The sequence below is a fragment of the Erythrolamprus reginae genome, chromosome 1 (genome assembly GCF_031021105.1).
Source record: "Erythrolamprus reginae isolate rEryReg1 chromosome 1, rEryReg1.hap1, whole genome shotgun sequence".
NCBI lineage: Eukaryota > Metazoa > Chordata > Lepidosauria > Squamata > Dipsadidae > Erythrolamprus > Erythrolamprus reginae.
Window position 1 is genome coordinate 24,745,061 of NC_091950.1, and position 10,250 is coordinate 24,755,310.

Sequence of the window (10,250 nt, forward strand, 5' to 3'; positions counted from 1 at the left end):
TATGGATGAGGTTTCTGGAAATTCAAAACAATGTTCTTTATAACAAAAATTCACTTAAACTAAGCCCTCTTTTTGTATAGCAAAGAGCACTCGTCTCCAAACAAACTGGTAATTGGTACAAGTCCCTTATTGGTTCTGTGATACTTAGCTTGCAGCTGTGAGGCAATTCACAGTCCTTCTTCTTTCACAAAGTGAAACACCCTTTGCTCTGCTTTAGTTTCAAAGCGGGGAAAAAGCAACACACCAAGGTCGAAGTCAGCAAGGCAGGCATGAAACACAATGATAAGATAATCCTCCACAATGGCCAAACCCACACACTGCTCTTTATAGCAGCCTCACTAATTACCACAGCCCCACCCAACCACAGGTGGCCTCATTTTCTTTGATAATAATCTCTCAGTTGTTGCTGCCTATGCATCGCTCTCCGCATGCGTGGCTGTATCATTAACTCTTGTTCCGAATCCAAGGAGGAGAGAGATAATTGATCTCCTTCTGAGCTGTCTGCCACACTCTCCTCCCTGTCACTCACGCTTCCTTGGTCAGAGGAGCCTTCATCAGCAGATTCCACCGGGGGCAAAATAGGTCTGCGGCATGTGGATGTCTCCCCCACATCCACAGTCCTTGGGGCAGGAGCTGGGCCAGAGCTAACCACAACACCGCCCAACTCCTGTCGGACTCTGGGCAGCTCGTGTGGTTGTGTTTTGGATTAGCTGCAGTCTCCGAATGTTCTTTAAAGGTTGCCCTTTGTAGAGAGCATTGCAGTAATAGAACCTTGAGGTGATGAGAGTGTGAGTGACTAAGGAGAGATTCCCTGTTCAAATAAGGCTGTAACTGGTATACCAGGCAAAACCAGTGAAGGACTACCAAATTTTTTGGGCGTGGCTTATGCAGGACGCCCTGCATTTTTTCCCAACATCTTTCAGTGCAAATTGGGTGCTCTGGGGTGGAGCTCCATTTTTGCTACCCCAGTGTGTTTCCCCCCCATTGGGGCAGCAGCCCACCCCTGGGCGAAACCCAGCAATTTCATGTGATGATGGAGAAATATGGAGCCCCTCCCTTATGAAACCAGGTTGCAACGCCTTGGCCTCTTCAGCCTTGAAAGGGGGCGTTTAAGGGGTGACTTGATCGAAGTGTATAAAATCATGCATGGGATAGAAAAGGTGGATAGAGAAAAATGGTGTAGAAATCACCAGAAATGGTCCCTCGAGCAGTGGCAAAATGTGATTTTCTCTGATGAATCATCATTTACCCTTTTTACAACCTCTGACCTCTGGAGACAGCCAAAAGAATAATTTCATCCATACTGCCTTCTCCCAACCGTCAAACATGTTGGGGATTCAGTGATGATCTGGGGTGCTATTCTTGGAAATCTGCCCGGCCAATGATTTCCCTACATGAAAGAATTAACAGCCATCACTATTTAGGAATTTTGGGCGAACAAATTCATCCTATGGTTCAAGAACTGTTTCCAGAGGGGGATGCCATCTTTCAAGATGATAATGCACCAATCCATAGAGCAAGAATTGTTAAAGAATGGCACGAGGAACATTCTAATGAAGTTCAGCATCTCATCTGGCCACCACAATCACCAGACCTCAACATCATTGAGCAGTTATGGTCGATTTTAGAGATTCAAGTAAGAAGTCGATTTCCACCACCATCGTCTCTAAAAGAACTGGAGGGTGCTTTAACTGAAGAATGGGCTAAAATTCCTTTGGAAACAATTCACAATTTGTATGAATCAATACCTCATAGAATTGAGGCTGTATTTGTCGCAAAAGGTAAACCAACACCATATTAACAGATATTTTGATGATTTTTCAAGGTGTTTCCGTTTTTTTGTCCACCCCCTGTATATGAAAGAAGTACAGATGGTCTTTGACTTAGTAGTTGCTTAAAGACCATATTAAGTTAGGAAAGCAGAAAGCAAGCAACGCCATGTGATAAGAAATTTCATTTTATTAAAGGTCGCACTATTACTTGTTCTTAAAATGTAAATTACATCCAATTTTATAAGTGACCATATGAAGTTAAAGAAAGTAGAAAGCAAACAATACCATGTGATAAGAAATTTCCTTTCATTAAAGGTCACATTGTTATGTGTTCCTGAAATGTCAATTACCGGTACATCCAATTTTATAAATGTACTAGATTATTGTAAAGAACGAAGAGGAAATAATTTCAGGAGGGAAAAATATAGAACTCCGTGCAAAAGCAAAGCGAAGTCAAAGTAGACTCTTCAATCGCTTTGAATAGTAATCATTTTGGAGAGGCTCTTAACTACTCTCACTGAGATATGAAAATAACACTTCTCAAATGACATTAATTTTTCCAAAAGAATATTTAATTAAAAATCTGGTCTTCACTGCACCGGGCGGGATGAAGATTAAAGTCTTAAAAGAGAATCATTTTCAGAAATTTCTCGCCAGCAACTTTTAACCTGGTTCCTCATTATGAGACTTATATCAGTAATTTTATTTTGTTTCATACCAAGGAAGATTTATATCATTAACTTTATGCACTGGTAAATGTATGATAAGCAGGAAGTAGCACTCCAATTATTCAGTCATTGTTTTTGAAGTTAGTTAATGCAATCTTGGAGAGTTGTGGCCTCCTCAAAAGTGAGAAAAACAGAATTTACTTTTTCAAAGAAGGAGAAGAACTGACAAATGTTCTGTCTTACACATTGGCAAAAAGTATCAGAATACAAAATACATCTTGGAGGAAACGAAATTGTAGACGACCCTCACTCTGTCAAAGACCTTGGAGTACTCATATACCACAACTTAAGTGCTAGAGCCCATTGTAACAACATTACTAAAAAGTACTAAGAGTTGTTAATCTAATCTTACGTAGCTTCTTCTCTGGCAATATTATACTGCTAACCAGAACTTACAAAACATTTGTTAGACCAATTCTGGAATACAGCTTGTTGTGTATTCTCCCTTTCAGCCTGGGGAATGCTCGGATTCGGAGGGGGAGAGTGATTTAGAACTTGCCAGTTTACCTGATTTAGAGACAGATGGGAATGTTAGTGAAGGAGACGAAGATCGTGACATACACATGAGTTCAGATGAATCAAATGGGCAGGATTGGAGATGGGTTAATCCCCGCTTCAGACGCCACCAGAGATGATTAGAAGAAGTTAGAAGGAGGAGATTTTAGAGTCTTATAGAGTGAGGAATTAATTAATTAGTTACCTCACATCCGGGAGTGAACGGAAGAGAAGCTGATTACGTCAATCTTGTCCCACCAAGATGGATTCTTTCCAGTTACGCTCCGGCACATAAGCTAATGATCGTGTGATTTATAACCTTATTTATGGCTCTTCACAAGCGCTGATTAGCCCATAAATTTTAGAATGACTTGTGGAATGCATTGAAGTTACTACTGAGATAATCTGCCTAATTGCTTAAGAGGGAAATGAGAATGAATTGCAATGCGCAATAGCAGCTGTTTAATGAAGAGTGAAGGAAAAATAAAGAGAAGCTTTGCTGTATTTTACAAAATAAGGAGGCTAGCAGTCATTTATTCCAATTATTATCTGAGTTAGCCTGAAACCAGAACACAGCTCACCTGTCTAGAACCCGCATTGTATATCAGACAGTAATACAATCGAGAGAGTCCAGAAATATTTCACAAGACTCATATTTCACACAGTCCTCCACTCGCAACAAAATACCATTTTCCACCAGACTTGAAATACTGAGATTAAACAATTTACAACTACATTGCCTCTGATCTGATCTAAGTGTAGCTCATAAAATCATATACCGAAAGGTCCTTCCTGTTAATGACTACTTCACCTTCAACTGCAGCAATACATGAGCAAGTTATAGATTCAAACTCAATGTAAATCGACTGCAGAAAATATGACTTTAATAATAGTGTGATCAACCACCTGGAATGCACGACCTGATTCAATGGTTTCTTCCCCAAACCCCAAAAACTTTAACCTTAGACTGTCTACAGTCGACCTCTCCCCATTTCTAAGAGGTCTGTAAGGGCAGTGCATAAGGGCAGCACTGTGCCTACCGTCCCTGTCCTACTGTCCTCCTTCATCATTACTTTTTACTTATGTTTTTACAAATTACTAGTATCCTATAAATGTTTGACAATGAATGAATGAATGAATGAATGAATAATATCTAGAGATAATTTGGATCTGGTTGCTATAACTGAGACATGGTTTAAGGATTCTAACGAATGAGAAATATCCATACCAGGATATAAATTATATAGGAAGGATAGAATAGAGAGAAGGGGAGGTGGAGTAGCCAGATCGGATCACTCTGCGGCCTGCACTGTCTGCCGATCAATTTCCAGTCACAATTCAAAGTGTTGGTTATGACCTATAAAGCCCTTCATGGCATCAGACCCGAATACCTCCGAGACCGCCTTCTGCCGCACGAATCCCAGCGGCCAATTAGGTCCCACAGAGTTGGCCTTCTCCAGGTCCCGTCGACTAAACAATGTCATCTGGCAGTCCCCAGGGGAAAAGCCTTCTCTGTGGCGGCCCCAACCCTCTGGAACCAACTCCCCCCAGAGATTAGGACTGCCCCCACCCTCCTCGCCTTTCGTAAGATATTAAAACTCATCTTTGCCACCAGGAAATTAACACCCCCCCCAATTGTCAAGGTTGGTGTATGGTTTGATTGGATTGTGTGATTATTTTATTATTTATTTATTTATTTATGTATTTATTTATTTATTTATTTATTTATTTATTTATTTATTTATTATTTAGATTTGTATGCCGCCCCTCTCCGAAGACTCGGGGCGGCTCACAACAAGATAGAACAAATCATAAATAATCCAAATAACTTTAAAATATTTAAAGATTTAAAAGAACCCCATATACTAACAGACACACACACAAGCATACCATGTATAAATTGAACATGCCCGGGGGAGGTATTTCAGTTCCCCCATGCCTGACGGCAAAGGTGGGTTTTAAGGAGTTTACGGAAGGCAGGAAGAGTAGGGGCAGTTCTAATCTCTGGGGGGAGTTGGTTCCAGAGAGTCGGTGCTGCCACAGAGAAGGCTCTTCCCCTGGGGCCCGCCAACCAACATTGTTTAGTTGACGGGACCCGGAGAAGGCCCACTCTGTGGGACCTAATCGGTCGCTGGGATTCGTGCGGCAGGAGGCGGTCTCGGAGATATTCTGGTCCAGTGCCGTGAAGGGCTTTAAAGGTCATAACCAACACTTTGAATTGTGACCGGAAATTGATCGGCAGCCAATGCAGACTGCGGAGTGATGGTGAAACATGGGCATACCTAGGTAAGCCCATGACTGCTCTCGCAGCTGCATTCTGCACGATCTGAAGTTTTCGAACACTTTTCAAAGGTAGCCCCATGTAGAGAGCATTACAGTAGTCGAACCTCGCGGTGATGAGGGCATGAGTGACTGTGAGCAATGAGTCCCGGTCCAGATATTATAAGGGTTTTAATTGTATTTTTAAAAATTGGATTTGTACACTGTTTAAATTTTTGTGAGCCACCCCGAGACTTTGGAGAGGGGCGGCATGTCTGGCGGGACCCAAGGGAAGAGCCTTCTCTGTGGCGGCCCCGGCCCTCTGGAACCAAATCCCCCCAGAGATTAGGATTGCCCCCACCCTCCTCGCCTTTCGTAAGTCATTAAAAACTCATCTTTGCCGCCAGGAATAGGGAAACTAACACACCCACCAATTCTCAAGGTTGGTGTATGGTTTGATTGGTTGTGTGATTATTTTATTTTATTATAAGGGTTTTAAATTGTATTTGTACACAATTGTATTTGTACACTGTTTATGTTGTTGTGAGCCGCCCCGAGTCCTCGGAGAGGGGCGGCATACAAATCTAATCTATTATTATTATTATTATTATTATTATTATTATTATTATTATTATTTTGCAAAAAAGATTCAATTCTGGCACCACCATTCAGAAGCATTTGAATACATATTGAATGCTGTATTATCTTGATGAGGATTGAGCAAGGCTCTGTGCCATCAAATCAATATGGACTCTTAGCAACCACCTTGGATAGAGGGTCTTCAGGACAATCTGTTCCCAATCTCTTTCTATTCATTGCTGCTGTAATACAGCCCATCCTCCTTAACTGAGATCCTCCTTTGTCCCTTCAATCTTTCCAGGCCAGCACTGTAGATTTCCCAAAAAAAGCTGGTTTGGAGAAGACTCTTGAGAATATCAATGAGAACCAAGGAAACAGATCGTTGAACAAATCTCTTGAGGCACAATGCCCAGAGCAGGGGCATTGTGCTTTGAGTGGTTTGTTGATTTTATTTTGTTGCTTTCTTGGCTGTGCTTCAGTGGTGGCTTGTAAGTAATTTTGCTACTGGTTCGCGCACGCACTTCTGCACATGCGTGCCACTTCTGCACATGCGCAGAAGCATTTGGGGGTGGGTGGAGCATCCTGCCACCAGCACTACCGGTTCTAAGAACTGGGCTAAAATGGGAACAACCCACCGCTGCTATTCTTGGTATTCTCAAGAGTTTCTCCATTACCAAAGTTTCAAATGATTATTGCAATGCGCTCTACATGGGGCTACCCTTGAAGAGTGTTCAGAGACGCAGATAGTCCAGGATGCAGCCATGCGAGCTGGTACACCCATATAACATCAACGCTCCGTGTGCTGAACTGGCTACTCTGATGTCTCCACTATCAGTTTTAAGGTTGATTGCTGCACACTGCCAGTTGTCGCTAGCTTGTCTTCTTTAAATTTAATTTTTGTCTCATTCTTTCTCCACCAATAATTTGACTTTCAGTACTAGATGTTCCAGATTATTTGCTTTTTCCAAAGTGATGTCATTCAGCAAAGGGCAGAAAATTCATGTTTCTCCACCAAATTTTAAATACCGTGGTACCTCTACTTACGAACTTCATTCGTAACATGACCAGGTAGAAAAGTTAAGTAGAAAAGTTTGTAAGAAGAAGCAATTTTTCCTATAGGAATCAATGTAAAAGCAAATAATGTGTGTGATTGGGAAAACCACAGGTAGGGTACAGGCCGTTTCTTCCCAGGAGATTCCTAGAGAGGCCCCACGGAGGCTTCTCCTCACCTTTTCCAGCCATGTTTCCTCCCAGGAGATTCCTAGAGAGGCCCCACGGAGGCTTCTCCTCACCTTTTCCAGCCATGTTTCCTCCTAGGAGATTCCTAGAGAGGCCCCACAGAGGCTTTTCCTCGCCTTTCGTGGCCCTGTTTCATCCCAGGAGATTCCTAGAGAGGCCCCACAGAGGCTTCTCCCTATCTTTTTCGGTTACAGTTTCGGAGACTCGGGTTTGTAAGTGGAAAATGGTTCTTGAGAAGAGGCAAAAAAAAATCTAGAAAAGTTTGTAAGTACAGGCATTCTTAGGTGGAGGTACCACTGTACTCCTCTTCTTTCAATCTAGTTTTCTCAATACAAATACAGAATCTGGAAGTTCAGCTTTGCCAAAGCACGTTCCCTTTGCGGTAGTGCCCCAAACCGCCCTGCATATGCGCTTCCATAGCAAGTTGTTGCTACTCATGCACAAAAATGTTGCCATTTTTGCTTGACTCTGCCAGGCAGCGCAATCTGGGTTTTTTTACATGATTTCCCCCTGACTTTAAGCATTTTAATACAGTTTGGTTTTCCCCCCTGATTCATTCCATTTTTTTACAAATTCCCTGATAATTCCGTTATTTCCTGAACCGCCAATTTCATAGAAACATAGATTTCCCTGATAATTCCCTGATTACCCTGTTTTCCAGGTTTGCTGAACACCTGTGTATGTTATATTAATGGTGGGAAAAATTCTAAAGTGACTTACTTTGGTGATTTTTTTTTACATCTCAAAAACCTGGCATTTTAATGGGGGTGCAGACTTTTCATATCCACTGTACTGTATATCAAAGATTGCTTAACCTGTCGGCTCTCTAGCTGCTGTGTAGTTTGTCTCTTTCTGCCAATCCAATGGATTTCTGTTCTGTCGGGCTCTTTGGTAGACTCCTCCCAAAAACTCACAGGTATAAATTTCAGACACACATACGTTTGAAAATTCAAAACAATGTTCTTTATAATGAAAATTCACTTAACCTAAGCCCTCTTTTGGTATAGCAAAGAGCACTCGTCTCCAAACAAACTGGTAATTTGTACAAGTCCCTTATCAGTTCTGTGATACTTAGCTTGCAGCTGTGAGGCAATTCACAGTCCTTCTTCTTTCACAAAGTGAAACACACTTTGCTCTGGTTTAGTTTCAAAGCAGGGAAAAATCAGCACACAAAAGGTCAAAGTCAGTAAAGCAGTCACGAAACACAAGGATCAGATAATCCTCCACAATGGCCAAACCAACAGGCTGCTATTTATAGCAGCCTCACTAATTACCACAGCCCCACCCAACCACAGGTGGCCTCATTTTCTTTGATAATAATCTCTTAGTTGTTGCCTATGCATCGCTCTCCGCATGCGTGGCTGTATAATTAACTCTTGTTCTGAATCCAAGGAGGAGCTAGATAATTGATCTCCTTCTGAGCTGTCTGCCACACTCTCCTCCTCCCTGTCACTCATGTTTTCTTGGTCAGAGGAGCCTTCATCAGCAGATTCCACCGGGGGCAAAACAGGCCTGCAGCATGTGGATGTCTCCCCCACAGCCACAGTCCTTGGGGCAGGAGCTGGGCCAGAGCTCACCACAACAGATTTCAAGAGGCAAAACCTGCAGAGGGCTTTAGAAATCAAGCACGGAACATATCGCTTTAAAGTAACGATGTTTATTTACACAGAAACACTCTGGGCAGTGATCGTGATACATACACTCTTGTCACAAAAACCAAACTTTGGTGGCAGTTTCAACATTTCTTTGGAAGCATGTAGTAAAGCTCTGCCTAAATCAGGGGGTAGATAACTATAGGCAACTTTACGACCTGCGGATTCTACCTTCCAGAATTCCTGAGCTGGCGTGGAATTCTGGGATTCGAAGTCCACAGGCCATAAAGTTACCATGGTTACTTACACCGGGCCTAGACTGTACCACAAAAGGAGCCTGTTTGAAATCCCTTGCCTAAAATCATCTCGGGCCTAAGAAAACTAATACTCCAAACAATAAGCTGGTAATTTCTAGGCAAGTATTTACACATGGAGCACACCTCATTTCTCATATAGGGATTTTTACACATGCAAACAAGTGGTATCGTCCAAACGTGCAAAGTTTTACTGCTTGCTAAAAATTACAGATGATTTTCACAAAGCAAATGGCGGCTCTCTACCCTTCCTCACTCAAGCGGTTTTTCACCCTACGCAGTAAAAGCCATGGGGGGTTTTTTTAAGCAAAAAAAGAAAAACAAAGACATCCTTTTAAAATGAACCCGCACCTTGCAAATCATTAATATAAACACACATTTCTTAAGCAGAATATTCACAATATGACTCTTAATGGCTTCACAATAAAATGGCACAGCACTTTGGGTTTGTTTGTTTCTTTCGGAGCGTGTAAGAAAATTCACAAACGAGAATGAGACCCATAAATCAGAACTAGGACGGAAGGCTTCCTCAAAGGAAATGTATTCTGATTTATCCTTCGCTGACAAGAAATTATCGTGGTGGATGGTTTTCCTTTATTTGAGGAGACTATAAGTGGCTTTTATTTATTTATTGTATTTATATGCCACTCATTCCAAAGTGGACTCAGAGCGGAAATAAGGGGGTCTTTGGAGAGGGGCGGCATACAAATCTAATAAATTATTATTATTATTATTATTATTATTATTATTATTATTATTATTATTATTATTATTGTGGAATAAGGGTGGGAGGGGGCAAAAATACTTCAATCCAAAGGGAAAACTATCAATTATCAGAATGCCGAACACCAATTAAGAATTTCCCCATGTTAACGTAGACAAGGGGTCCCCAAACTTGGCAACTTTAAGACTTATGGACTTCAACTCCCAGAATTCTTTAATGAGCATGGCAGGCTGGGGAATTCTGGGAGTTGAAGTCTATAAGTCTTAAAGTTGCCAAGTTTGAAGACCTCTGACCTCAGCTTCAGAAGTCTTCAGACTGAACGAGTGTTGTTTTTTTTAATCAAGGCAACCTGGTCTGCCCAAATATGGGATGGAGCATATATACTGCTTCCGCTTTCACCTTTCAGCCCCAATCCAGGAGCTTTTGTGGCAAGCTATTTCTGTGTTAAATTTTATTTCTTTGTTGGTAAATATAACCACAGCACTTCAGAATGAACATAGGATGCTCAGAGAAAAGCAGCAACCACACCAAATGTTATTTAGAATGTT